The sequence below is a fragment of the Pipistrellus kuhlii genome, unplaced genomic scaffold (assembly GCF_014108245.1).
Source record: "Pipistrellus kuhlii isolate mPipKuh1 unplaced genomic scaffold, mPipKuh1.p scaffold_m20_p_17, whole genome shotgun sequence".
NCBI lineage: Eukaryota > Metazoa > Chordata > Mammalia > Chiroptera > Vespertilionidae > Pipistrellus > Pipistrellus kuhlii.
In genome coordinates, this window is record NW_023425482.1 from 916,710 (window position 1) to 931,690 (window position 14,981).

The 14,981-nt window shown below is 45.9% G+C and overlaps 1 pseudogene; it reads left to right on the forward strand.

Moving 5' to 3' along the window:
- The first annotated feature begins 14,295 nt into the window (after positions 1-14,295).
- On the forward strand, positions 14,296-14,771 carry LOC118720451 (annotated as a pseudogene).
- The last annotated feature ends 210 nt before the right edge of the window (positions 14,772-14,981 follow it).

Consider the following 14,981-nt stretch of genomic DNA (forward strand, 5'->3'; position numbering starts at 1 on the left):
CCCGAATTTTATTTAGCTCGCGATCGGGGCCCAAGCGCCCACATCCTTGCGGGGACTAGCGCTAGTCTAGATTTCCTGGGACCTTGCAGCAGCAGGATGGCGGTCAAACTGGGTAGGATTTTGCCGCCTACGAAAACCGCCTTGTCAGACGTGTCCTCCACCCGCATTCCTTTACCCTCAGTCAGGGTCACCAACATCATTTTTCCAGGATGGGCCCAAAGTGTCATCTCAGACTTCCCATCTCTAAAGAGGGGGCCTGAGCACAGAAGAGTCCACTGGCCAAAGCCTGGTTGGGTGGTGGGCGGGGAATGCCAAAACTGGGAGAAAAAGTGGCGACTCCAGCTGCCTTCGGAGGCCTTTCCCTTGCTCTCTGTTTCCAATCTCCAACCTGTGCACACCCAGCACTTTTTCGGGTTTTTTATAAGGAGCAGAATCTACCTAGCTACCAGGCTGTTTGATTTGTTTGGCCCTTAGCCTCTCCCCTGGAGGCTGGCTTGGTTTGAGTTTGAATCTGGGCTCTGCCCCTTAATAACTGTGACATTCCAAAAACAGGGACTTGAAATCTCTGACAATCATCTACTTTGTAAAATGGACACAAAGACTTCTGTGCCCCCCTCTCTAAGCCCCTATTATAATTAAGCTACTAGCCCTGCGCTCGAATCTGTGGGCCAGTAGCTCTCTGCTCCTGCCTGCTGCCCAGAGGCTCTCCATGGCCCAGAGGCCCATCCAGGCCTGATGAAGCAAGCACTCTGCCCGGCACCGAGCCTGCTCTCAGAAACCCCCTGCCACTGGGGTACTTAGAGGGGCTGAGAGAACTGGTTGCCGCCATTTTGTGACAGTGATGGTTAATTTGCATATTATTTTTTTAAAATATATTTTTATTGATTATTTTACAGAGAGGAAGAAAGAAGGATAGTCAGAAACACCCATGAGAGAGAATCATCAATCAGCTGCCTCTTGCACACTCCCCATTGGGGATGTGCCCGCAACCAAGGTGCATGCCCTTGACCAGATCGAACCTGGGACCTTTCAGTCCTCAGGCCAACGCTCTATCCACTGAGCCAAACCGGTTTTCACTGCATATTATATTTTTATTTGATAGGACCATTAGCCCAGTCTGCATGGTGGAGTGGTTGAACATCAACCTATGAACCAGGAGGTGGTTCAATTCCTGGTAGGGGCACAAGCTGGGTCCCAGTGGGGGACAGGTAGGAGGCAGCCAAAGATAACTCTCACTCATCATTGATGTTTCTGTCTCTCTCTCTCTCCCTCTCCCTTGCTCTCTGAAATTAATAAAAAATATATTTTTAAAAAAGAATAAGTGATTAGAGCTTAGTAGCTAGTATTCTGTGTCTGTACCCATGCTGTTCCCTCCTCCTGGAGCCTACCTAGATTCCTCACGTGGCTGACTCTTGCCCATTCTTAGGTAATACTAATAAAAACAACTCCTAAACACTTGACATATATCAGCTCATAAGTCTTCATAACAGTCTTTCTCTCCATTTTAGAAATAAGTAAAGTGACTATGAGGTCAAGCTCTCTAGCTTATACTCTTAACCATTAACCTGATCCACTGATGGTATCTAATAAAATTTTCTGTCATTCTACTACACCCACAAGCCATGCCTACCAGCCAATCAGGAACAAGTATGCAAATTATCCCAACCAAGATGGCTACAGCCATGGAGAGAGCAGGAGTCTTGGGTTTCCCCCAAGAAAGCTTGGCAATGGAGGAAGCCAAGCTTTCCACCCACCCTGGCCAGCCCAGGCCTCCACTCAAGGCTACAAATTTTAGTTATAGAAGATAGATAAATCTCAACAAAAATGGCAGCAGCCACAGAGCTGGAGAGAGCAAGAGGCTTGAGTTGCCTCTGGCTATGGAGAAAACCAAGCTTCCACAGCCCTGGCCTGCCTTGGCCTTGCTCAAGGCTACAAAGTTTCAATTATAGAAGATAAATAAGTCCCAGATACCAGGGCCTCTGCTTGAGTCACTAGGGGACATGGCCAGCCTGCAAACCACCACAGGCCCCTCGTCCAGGCCACCCCACATCCCAAGGGAACCCCCACCCTGATCCGGGACACCCTTTAGGGCAAGCCAGCTGGCCCCCTGTGAACCAGGCCTCTATCTTATCTAATAAAGGAATAATAGCTGGGACCAGTTTGGCTCAGTGGATAGAGCGTTGGCCTGCAGACTGAAAGGTCCCGGGTTTGATTCCGGTCAAGGGCATGTACCTTGGTTGCGGGCATGTCCCCAGTAGGGGATGTGCAAGAGGCAGCTGATCAATGATTCTCTCTCATTGATGTTTCTAACTCTCTATCCCTCTGTCTTCCTCTCTGTGAAAAATCAATAAAATAAAAAATTTTTAAAAAAAGAATAATATGCAATTTGACTACCACTCCAACACACAAGATGGCTGTCCCCATGTAGTAAAAGATGGATGCCCCTATGTGGACACAAGATGGCCACCACAAGACGTCAGCAGGGGAGGGCATTTATGGGGAACTAGACCTGCAGGGGAGAGCAGTTAGGGGCAAACAGCTGGCAGGGGAGTAGTTAGGCATCAATCAGGCTGGCTGGGGAGTGGTTAGAGGGTGATCAGGCTGGCAGGCAGAAGCAGTTAGGGGCAATCATGAAGGCAGGAAGGTAAGCAGTTGGGAGCCAGCAGTCCTGCATTGTGAGAGGGATGTCGCATATTGGAGAGGGTGCAGGGTGGGCTGAGGGACATCCTATCCCCTCCCCTCCTGTGCATGAATGTTGTGCACCAGGCCTCTAGTTCTTAAATAATATAATATGATAATACTTCACATAAAAAGATCAAAACAGCCAAAACCGGTTTGGCTCAGTTGATAGAGCATCGGCCTGTGGACTGAAAGATCCCGGGTTCGATTCCAGTCTAGGGCATATACCCTGTTTGCGGGCACATCCCCAGTATGTGCAAGAGGCAGCTGATCGATGATTCTCTCTCATCAATGTTTCTAACTATCTCTCTCTCGTCCTCTCTATAAAAAATCAATAAAAATATATTTTTTTTTTAAAAAAAGATCAAAACAGATGAAACCCATAGTCAAGGCTAATGCTACCTCAAAGCTTTTTGGGGCCAGGGCAAGGAACTGCTTCCCAAGCCTTGTCTGTGGAACAGGAACTAACAGAGAAAATGGAGGCTCTAAAGGCAGGGTCACTTACCTGAGGTCACGGATGGTGTCAGGACCAAATCAGAGCCTGGGTTTGGCTATCCCAAAACTTTTGGTGATGACTAATTCAGATTCCCTTTTCAACACCCCCCACGCCAGACTGAGCAGTTTGTTTTCTGCCCTCTCCAGGGTTCACTTGCTGCCAGGTCTTCACATGGGCTGTGCCCTCTACCTAGAATACGTCATCTCTTCTTGTTCATTTGCTTGCTGATTTGCTTGCTTGTTTTTGCTTTCCCGGTTTTGTAGTTACTCAGGCTTTGGGTGTCAGGAATCACTTCTTCAGGGAAGCCCTTCCTGTCTGCACCTCATCTGAGACTAGGTGCAGTTTACAGTTAACATGCTTGTAACTTGCATTTTCTCCAGCACTCACTGCCAATTACAATCTTATTGTTATCCAGGTCTGTCTGCCTGACCTTAACCTTGAGATTTCTTTCACATGCATTGCTTAAATTCAATTTCTAGGTTATCAATACCCAAATTTCTCTCTTCAGTCCAGTTATTTCCAGGATCCTGCATCCTATTCACCATTTCCATAGGGGATCCCTTAAGCTGTCCTCCTGTTGTTGTTTTTTTATTGTTTTTTGTTTGTTTGTTTTGGTTCCCTGATTGATTTTTCTATCAGTGTGTTCTCTTTATTTTTTTAAATTTCTTTATTGATTAAAGTATTACATATGTGTCCTTATTTCCCCATTATCCCTACCCCCCCCCCCCAGGGTGTTCTCTCTCTCTCTTTTTTTTTTTTTTTAAGTTTTTATTGATTTTAGAGAGAAAGGGAGATGGAGAGAGCGATAGAAACATCAATGATGAGAGAGAGTCATTGATAGGTTAATCCTGAATGCCCCCTCCTGGGGATTGAGCCTGCAACCCCAGCATGTGCCCTTAACTGGAATCGAACCGGAACCCTTCAGTCTGCAAGCTGACACTCTATCCACTGAGATAAACCAGCTAGGGCCAGTGTGTTCTTTTTTCTTTTTTTTTTCTTTCTTTAATTTTTTTTTTATTTTTTTATTTTTTTATTTTTTACAGAGAGGAAAGGAGAGGGATAGAGAGTTAGAAACATTGATGAGAGAGAAACGTCGATCACCTGCCTCCTGCACACTCCCTACCGGGTACGTGCCTGCAACCAAGGTACATGCCCTTGATTGGAATCGAACCTGGGACCATTCAGTCCACAGGCCAACACTCTATCTACTGAGCCAAACCGGCAAGTGCTAGTGTGTTCTTTATTAGTGCTATGTCACTTTATTTCTGACTGTTATTTTTTTTTTTTTTTAGTTACTATATCTTTTCTCATGCTGTTGGGCATCTTTACCATTATTATTCTGAACTCTATATCAGATAAATTTCTTATCTCCGTTTTCTCTCTTCTGGAGAATTCTCTTGTTCTTTCATTTGGGGGTTGTCTCCCTATTTTGGCTGCTTATTTGAGGTTGTGTGTACGGATTAGGTAGATCTGCTACACCTCCCAATCTCTAGTGCAGGACCATATCAGACCCTATTTCTGATTGGCCCCGAGTATGCTGTTTAGGTCTATCAGCAATCCACAGCTTGTGGCTCCCTCCCTCTGCTGGGGCCGGATACTTTTGGAGAAGACCAAGATATACACCAGGGTCTGCTTTTCCTACCCCCAGGCCCAGAAGGAGATCAAACAGTCTCAAAGCCTCCAGAGATCCGCCTCTGCTAGCAGTCAGATTATTATCAGCCTTGATTGGATCACAGAATGGGGTGAGGTTTCTTCCAACAGGGTGTGGTGACTGCCTTTGCATCAGGTCAAAACCACCAGGATAAATAAGGGCTGTAGGAGAAAGGTGTCCTCTGCAGTGTGAGGGAATGACTCAGCACAGGAAACTGGGGTGGCTGCCTTCCAAGCTCTAATCCTAGAGTCTCCAACTATGGACTCTCCTCACACAGCTTCAGTACACTCTGCCCTCCCTCTACTGAAGACTAAGGTAGGTGGCTGCACAGGAAATTTTGGGTTAGTCCTTTAAGAGGATGCCTGCATTTCTAGTCTCTCCCTGGCAGACAGCAACCCTGCTGCTTTTCACAGCCAGGTATTATATGGGCACCTTTCTCAGTTCTAGTGCTCTGGGCTAGGAGGCCAAGCTTGGATATTAGACTCCCCAGAGTTATCAGTGGGAACCCTCCACAGCTGAGATATCCTTCCAGACTTTCAGCTGCTGTCTGTGGGAGCTTGGCCACCACCTACCAGTCTCTAGTGGTCTCCACTTTCCATCCTTGGTTATCAGGGTGCAAGGGTTCTCTCCAGCTAGTCTTCTGTTCATTTCTCAGGATAGTTTTTCTGCATTTTATGTTATTTTTCTTTTCATTTACACACACACACACACACACACACACACACACATATATATATATATATCCTATATAATAAAGAGATGCAAATTGATCATCACTCCAACACACAAGATGGCTGCCCCCATGTGGTCAAAGATGGCTGGCCCCATGTGGACACAAGATGGACAATCATGAGATGGCCAGCAGGGGAGGGCAGTTGGGGGCGATCAGGCCTGTAGGGGAGGGTAGTTAGGGGTGACTGGGCCAGCATGGGAGGGCAGTTAAGGATGACCAGGCCATCAGGGGAGGGCAGTTAGGGGCAATCAGACTGGTATGGGAGGGCAATTGAGGGTGACCAGCCCAACAGGGGAGGGCAGTTAGGGGCAATCAGGCTGGCAGGGGAGCAGTTAGGTGTTGATCATGCTGGAAAAGGAGTGGTTAGGGGGTGATCAAGCTGGCAGGCAGAAGCGATTAGGAACAATCAGGCAGGTGAACTGTTGGGAGCAAGCAGTCCTGAATTGTGAGAGGGATGTCCAACTTCCCATTTAGGCCCAATCCTGGGCAGTTGGGCATCCTTTGAGGGGTCCCAGATTGGAAAGGGTGCAGACTGGGCTGAGGGAACCCACTCCCCCACCAGTGCATGAATATATATATACATATATATATATACATATACATACACATATATACATATACATACATATATATATATATATATATATATATATATATATATATATATATATATATATATATATATTTTAAGGTGACCAGACGTCCCACTTTTGTTGGGACAGTCCCAATTTTTAACAATTTGTCCCATGTCCCAAAAATCTTTCCAAATATCGGGACTTTTTTTTAAAACGCCGCGGGACATGGGACAAATTGTTAAAAAGCGGGACGTCTGGTCACCTTAATATATATATATTAGGAGTCGGTGGGGGGTGGTCCTTCAGCCTGGCCTATGCCCTCTCACAGTCTCCGGGACCCCTTGCTCCTTACCACCTGTCTGCTTGCTGCTCCCTACCGCTTAGCTCATTGCTCCTTAGTGCTGCTGCAGAGGTTCCCGCCACCTCTGCTGCACTCGCCAGCTGTGAGTCTGGCTTCTCGCTGAGAGGCACTCCCCCTGTGGGAGCGCACTGACCACCAGGGGCAGATGCCCATGGTGGTCAGTTCATAGCAACTAGTCATTCCACCATTCTGTCAATTTGCATATTAAGGTTTTATTATATATTGATAGGACAAGATATTGAATGTGAACTATAAATGAAAAATAAAATTTAAAAAAGAACCAAATAAAATTTTAGATCTGAAAAATGTTTAATATATATATATATATATATTTTTTTTTTTTTAATTCTCACCTGAAGATGTTTTTAAAATTGATTTTTAGAGAGAGAAATATCCATGTGATAGAGAAATACCAGCAGGCTGCCTCTGCACCTGCTGACCCAGCGGGATCTAACCTATACCTAGTATGTGCACTAACCTAGAATCCAACAGGAAATCCTTTGGTGTACAGGTTGAGACTCCAACCAATTGAGCCACCTGGCCAGGGAAAATCTGAAAAAAAATTTTTAATGTACTACTGGTCGATGTGGATCAGTAGTTAGAGTGTCCACCCACACACTAAAGGGTCAAGGATTCAATTCCAGGTGAGGGCACATACAGAAGTTGTGGGTTCCATTCCTGTCAGATTGCTTAGGCAATTGATCGATGTTTCCCTTTCCTTCTCCCTTCCTCTCTCTCTAGAATGAATGGGGGGTGGGAGGGCCACATCCTTAGAGGAGGACTTAAAAAATATATATTGGTTTGGTTCAATAGATAGTGCTTCTGCAGGCAGACTGAAGTATTCTGGGTTGGATTCTGATCAAGGACACATACCTGGGTTGCAGGCTCAAACTGGGGCCCTGGTTGGGGATTCAGCAAGAGGCAACCAATTGATGTCTCTCACATTAGTTTCTGTCTTTCTCCCTCCCTTCCACTCTGTAAAAAAAAAAAAAAAAAAAAAAAAAAAAAATCAATGCAAAAACATCCTCAGGTGAAGATTATCCAAAACAAACACCCATTCCCAGTGTAATTATTGAAGGAGCATATGAAGTATTTGTTGAATGAATGGAGGGATGGGACTTTGCTTTCTGTTTTTAACAACTCTGCAAGAGAGAGGGTTTGCTTTTATTTTTTTTAAATATATTTTATTGATTTTTTTTTACAGAGAAGAGAGAGGGATAGAGAATTAGAAACATCGATCAGCTGCCTCCTGCATACCCCCTATTGGGGATGTGCCCGCAATCAAGGTACATGCCCTTGCCTGGAATTGAACCTAGAACCCCTTAGTACACAAGGCCAACGCTCTATCCACTGAGCCAAACCGGTCAGGGCCAGAGGGTTTATTTTTTATTTTAATTTTTATTGATTGATTATTTTAGAGAGAGGAAGGGAGCGAGAGAAACACCAGTATGTTGTTCCACTTATGCTCTCTTTGGTGCTTCTTGTCTGTGCACTGATCAGGGATCCAACCCGCAGTCTTGCTGTACCAGGAGAGGTTCTAACCCACTGTGCTGCAGGCTGCCTATCAGGGCCTCTCAACAAAACTTCTCCGGGTGCCCTGGTCCCTCTGTGGGCCGGAGCTCCTCTGCCACAGCAAAGGTTTGCGTTCCATTCTGTCAGGGCACCTACTTCGCTCCACCTCCCTTCAGGGCTCCCGGGCTGAGGGGAGTGCCTGTCCTGCTCAGGGTTCAGAGGGGAGAGCTGCCCCAGGGAGTCCTCCTAGCTGGGTGTGAGAAATGAAACTGGAGCCCTTCCTCCTTGAACCCTGTCGTTTTGGGGCATGTGAACGCATTTTATTTTATTTGGCACAGCCTCACGTGCCAGGCCTCGTGCGGCATGCAACCACCCCCACCCGCTCCTGCAGGACGTTACCCATGAGGGTGTCCCAGCTAATTAGCATATTTCTCTCTTATTATATAGAATGTATATATAGGTGTGACCAGGCCTTGCAGGGGAGTGCAGTTGGGAGCAATTAGGCTGGCAGGGAGGGCAATTGGAGGCCATACGGCTGACAGGGGAACAGTTAGGTGTCAATCAGGCCAGAAGGGTGGTTAGGGTGATCAGGCTGGCAGGCAGGATTGAGCCTAAACCAGCAGTTGGACATCCCTCTCACAATCCAGGACTGTTGGCTCCTAATCGCTCACCTGCCTGCCTGCCTGGTTGCTCCTAACTATCCCCCTTCCGCTGGCCTGGTCACTCCCAACTGCCCTCCTCTGCTGGCATGGTTGCCCCCAACTGCCCTCCCTGCTGGCCTAGTTTAGTATAAGTCACCCTGGAAACTAATACAGCAGGAAGGAAGGGGGAAGGAAAAAAAGGGGAGACAGTTTTATTTCATCTTATTATTTAAACAGTGAAGCCAGCAGTCTTGGGTTTGTCAACATAAAGTTACCAGAATTTATGGTTCTCATAAATTATGGGAGACCCATAACAAGGAAAAGGGGAGAGTTCGGCTTTACCAGGGTATCTATAATAGCAGAGAAATTTTTTTTAAACTTACAGATATAAATCCTCAAATCCCCACTGAACTGGCTTTTCCAGGCTAATTAGGAAAGCCCATATGATCTCTGGCTCAGATGCAGATTTGCTTGCCTTGCTTCTTTAATAAATTTGTTTGCTTTAATATCCTATATAAAAGCCAAAACCTGTTTGGCTCAGTGGATAGAGTGTTGGTTTGTGGACTGAAAGGTCCCAGGTTCAATTCTGGTCAAGGGCATGTACATTGGTTGCAGGCACATCCCCGGTGGGGAGTGTGTGGGAGGCAGCTGGTCAATGTTTCTCTCTCTCTCATTGATGTTTCTAGCTCTCTATCCCTCTTCCTTCCTCTCTGTAAAAAAAATCAATAAAATAGATATTTTTTTAAATCCTATATAATAAAAAGGTGATATGCAAATTGACCCTCATGCCCTCACAAGATGGCTGCCTATGACCAGGCTGGCAGGGGGGTTAGTGAGGGACAACCAAATGACTGAACAAGCAGGCTGCATGGGGTGACCAGACCGGTAGGGGGGTTGTTGGAAGCCAACCATTGACTTCACTAACAGAAGTAGACAAGGAACCTAGAAGGCTGGTCAACTTTGAAGCTCTGAAAGGTCAGAGCCAAGCACCCACTGTTTAGTTGAGACAGTGGAGGCTGAAGCAACTTCCACCTTTTAGTCTTATGAAAATCCTTGCTGATTGGCTATTATTGGAATTGCCTGCCTAAGGACTATGGGTGTATCCCAAAACCGGAATAAAAAAGATGGCAAGGCAAAGCGGAGTTCTTCCTCTTGAATTGGGCTCCCACCTGGCCCCCAATATTTCCAAATTAATATTTTCTAGTCTCTTTCATTTGTGTTCAGCCTCCTCCAGAGCCTGAACCCTGAGCCTGAACCCCATGTGGGATGTGGGGGGAGGGGAGGACTCACAGGGGGTTAGTGAGGGATGACCAAACAACTAAACAGCAGGCTGCATAGTGTGACCAGACTGGCGGAGCGGAGCGGGTCATGAGGGGCAACCAAGCCAGTTGGGGGCCACCAGGCCAGCAGGGGGGACAGTTGGAGGTGATCAGGCGGCAGGGGGGGACAGTTGGGAGTTATCAGGCCGGCGGGGGGGGGGGGGGAATAAGAGGCAACCAGGCTGGTGGGGGGCAGTTAGGGGTGACCAGGCCGGTGGGGGAGTATAGTTGGGGGGTGACAGGCTGGGGGGGACAGTTGTGGGCAATTAGGCTGGCAGAGGGGCAGTGAGGGGTGACTAGGCTGGCAGGGGAGCAGTTGGGGGTGACCAGTCAGGTGGGCAGGTGAACAATTAGGCATCAGCAGTCCAGGATTGTAAGAGGGATGTCTGACTTCCAATTTAGGCCAAATCCCAGCATTGGGCCTAAACTGGCAGTTGGATATCCCTCAAGGGGTCCCATATTGGAGAGAGTGCAGGCTGGGCTGAGGGGAGGGCCCCCCCCCCCCGTCCCTGTGTGAGAATTTCATGCACCAGGCCTCTAGTCTTTAATAAATTGGCTTTATCCCAATGCAATCAGAGTCACTCCTTTGAATTTGTTCCTATGAGAATAGAGATGGAACAGCCCTCTCCCACTGACTCAGGGGGCTGTCCAATAACACCTTTCTGGAGTCTATCAGAGGTTCCTGTAACAATTTTACTTTTAAATTCTGTCAATATGTTAATTTTTTAAAAATTGTAGCCCTGGCTGGGTATGTTCTTTGGTTAGAGTGTTGTCTCCATACTTCAAGATTCCATCTTTATTCAGGGCACATACAAGAAGCAACCAAGTGTCCTCGCCAGTTTGGCTCAGTGGATAGAGCGTCAGCATGTGGACTGAAGGGTCCTGGGTTTGATTCTGGTCAGGAGCACATGCCACGGTTGTATGCTAGATCCCCAGTGGGAGGCATGCAGGAGAAAACTGATCAATGATTCTCTCTCATTATCGATGCTTCTATCTCTCTTTCGCTCTCTCTTCTTCTCTGAAATCAATATAAATATATTTAAAACAACAAAAACTCCCCATGAGCCGAAACCGGTTTGGCTCAGTGGTAGAGCATCGGTCTGCAGACTGAAAGGTCCCAGGTTCGATTCTGGGCAGGGGCATGTACATTGGTTGTGGGCACATCCCCAATAGGGGGTGTGCAGGAGGCAGCTGGTCAATGTTTCTCTCTCATTGACGTTTCTAGCTCTCTACCTCTCTCCCTTCCTCTCTGTAAAAAATCAATAAAATATATTAAAAAACAAACAAACAAACAAAAAAAAAACTCCCCATGAATCAATAAGAAGATGGCCTGATAAAAAAAATGAAAGAAAAACAATTTAAGAAGCAACCAAGTAATGCATAAATAAGTGGAACAACAAATCAATGCCCCATACCAAAAAAATCAATAAATTTTAAAAAAATTATATATATATATATATATAGTTAAGAAGAGAGAAAAAAGGGACATTTTCTCCTTTAAGATGGGAGTGCTGCCAAAGCCGGTTTGGCTCAGTGGTAGAGCATCGGTCTGCGGACTGAAAGGTCCCAGGTTCGATTCTGGTCAAGGGCATGTACATTGGTTGCGGGCACATCCCTGGTGGGGGGTGTGCAGGAGGTGGCTGGTCAATGTTTCTCTCTCATCGACGTTTCTAGCTCTCTAGCTCTCTCCCTTTCTCTCTGTTAAAAAGCAATAAAATATATTAAAAAAAAAAAAAAAATGAGCCAAAACCAGTTTGGCTCAATGGATAGAGCGTCGGCCTGCAGACTGAAAGGTCCCAGGTTCGATTCCAGTCAAAGGCATGTACCTTGGTTGCGGGCACAACCCCAGTAGGGGGTGTGTAAGAGGCAGCTGATCGATGATTCTCTCTCATCGATGTTTCTAGCTCTCTATCCCTCTACCTTCCTCTCTGTGAAAAATCAATAAAAATATTAAAAAAAAAAAAAAAAAAAAAAGATGGGAGTGCTTTGATCTCTTGGAAAGTGGCCAGAGGTCATGACCTCTGAGAATGGTTCACTGGACCCCAAAAATTCCACAAAATCATGCCAATTAAGAGGTTCAAATCACATGGAAAATCAAGATGGCGGCATAGGGTAGACACCCAAATGAAGCCTACCACAACAAATTTGAATTTAGAACTGAAAAACAGGGGAGGCATTGCCCTGAAGTGCCGGACGGCTAGCTGAGAGGAGGCTCTGCCATCTGGGAAGGAGAGAGAAGGCATGCTGAACCTCAGGAACTGTGAAGGTATGGAGAACTGTGTGCGTGAAAAAGCACTGGCTTACTCCCGACGCGTGAAGAGAAAGGGCCAGACCGAAATTGCTGCTGGCTTACTCCCGGTGTGCGGAGAGGGCGGGCCGGGCTGAGTTCCCTACTGGCTTACTCCTGGCTCACAGAGAGGGCGGACAGCTAATGCGCAACTGGCTTTCTTGTTCGAGAGGAAAACAGAATCACCCTATTGCTCTGATAGATGGCCCCAGACAGGGAGAGGCCAGACTGTCAGGCAGTGGGCAGAGATCTCTCCAAGGTGTGTGAAGCCAGAGGCCATTACTGCGGGATTTAGGGAGGAGCCCAAGGGAAAACAAAGTTTGTCTGCACCAACCCGAGACTCGGCCCCATCTCTGGCTGAGCACAGAAGCTCTCCCAGAGGCTGGCTTTCTCTAAGGAGGGACTGGCAGGAATGTCTGTGCCTTTACCAAAGAGGTGCGCGCGCCTGCAACCAATCTTCTGAAACTCTCTGAGAACAGGTCTTTTCTAAGGCGAGACTGACAGGGAACCAAAGATTGTCTGCGCCACCCCGAGACCCCCCCCTATCCAAGCGAAGTACAGAAGCCCTCCTAGCTGAGACACTGCTGATCCTCACAGTCAATTGGCTTGGAGATCAACGCTTCCCAGTGATACCAACAATAAGCAAGGCTTAACAACAAGACTGCACACACAGCCCACAAAGGGCTACACCAAGACTGTCCACCGCAGGTAACTGGGAAGGCTGTGCTACTGGGCTCTACCAGAACACCTAGAACACAAAGCTATTCCATCAAATCAGGGAAACAACTAAAATGCAGACAAGAGGAAGGAGACGAAGGAGATGGAGGAAAAGAAAAGATTGGACATTGAGTTCGAAACTACAGTTATAAGGTTATTCAACAATATACTAAAAAAGGTCGATAAAATAAATGAGACCTATGAGTATATGAAAAGGGAGCAACTAGAAATAATAAGGGATCAACAAGAAATGAAGAAAACATTGTCTGAAATAAAAAATATTATACAAAGTCCTAAAAACAGACTGGAAGATCACAAGAATCAAGACAAAGATTTAGAACATGAAGAGCCAGAGGACACTCCTCTGCAGAAGGGAGAAGATAAGAGAATCCAGAAAGTTGAAGATAGTGTAAGAAACCTCTGGGATAATTTCAAGCAAACCAACATCAGAATTATGGGGATTCCAGAAGAAGAGAGAGAGCAAGATACCGAAAGAATACTGGAAGAAATAGTGACAGAAAACTTCCCCCACCTGGGGAAAGAAATAGACTTACAAGTCCAGGAAGCCCGCAGAACCCCAAACAAAAGGGATCCAAGGAGGACCACACCAAGACACATCATAATTAAAATTCCAAGAGCAAAAGATAAAGAGAGAATCTTACAAGCAGCAAGAGCAAAGCAGGTAGTTACCTATAAAGAACACCCATATGATTGTCAGCTGAATTCTCAACAAAACCCATGCAGGCCAGACGGGAATGGCAAGAAATATTCAAGGTGATGAATAGCAAGAACCTACAGCCAAAAATACTCTACCCAGCAAAGCTATCGCTCAGAATTGAAGGCCAGATAAAGAGCTTCACTAATAAAAAAAAAGCTAAAGGAGTTCATCACTGCCAAACCAGAATTATATGAATTGCTGAAGGGGGTTCTTTTGGAAGAGAAAGTAAATAAAGATAAAAACTATGAACAACAAATACGTAACTATCAACAAGTGAATCTAAAAACCAAGGGAATTAAAAAAATCTGATGAACAATATTAACTGGTGAATATAATAGAATCAGAGGTATGGAAGGGGAGTGGACTGACGATTCTCAGGGAAAAGGGGAGTGGGGGTGCGGGAAGAGACTGAACAAAAACTGTGCACCTATGGATGAGGACAATGGGTGATGGGGAAAGGACAGAGGGTGGGGTGGGAACCTGGTGGAGGGGAGCAATTGAGGGGGGGAAGAGGATCACATTTGTAATAATCTGAACAATAAAGATTTATTTAAAAAAAAGAGGTTCAAATCTTAGTATTCATTTTGAAAACACCCATAAGGAGAGAAAAAAAAAAAAAAAAAACCACTCATGAAACTGCCCAGGCCATCAAGGGTATGCATATTCAAAAAGCCACTAAATATCTGAAGGATGTCACTTTACAGAAGCAGTGTGTGCCATTCTGTCATTACAATGGTGGAGTTGGTAGGTGTGTCCAGGCCAAACAATGACGATGGACACAGGGGTCGATGGCCCAAAAACAGTGCTCAATTTTTGCTACAATGCTTAAAAATGCAGAGAGCAATGTTGAACTCAGGGGTCTGGATGTATATCCTCTGGTCATTGACCACTTCCAGGTGAACACAGCTCCCAAGGTATGAGCTCTCCCTGGCACATGGAGATGATCTTTACTGGAAAAGAGCAGATTGTTCATAAACCAGAAGAGAAGGCTACAGAGAAAGTTTCCCAGGAGAAACTGAAGACACAAAAATGCATGGCCTGGAAGTAAATTCAGAATACAATAAATACTAAAAAAAGTAAAAGCTGCTTTGGCTAGGTAGCTCAGTTGGTTGCATCAAGATTGTGGCCTGGATTCCTGGTCAGGGCCATACAAGAAGCAATCAGTGGGTGTTTAATTGTGTGCAGTCTGTGGTGTGTGTGTGTGTGTGTGTGTGTGTGTGTGTGTGTTTCTAAAACCAATCTTTTAAAATGTAAAAGAAAAAAAAGAAAGAAAAAAAAAGATGGGGGCTTTT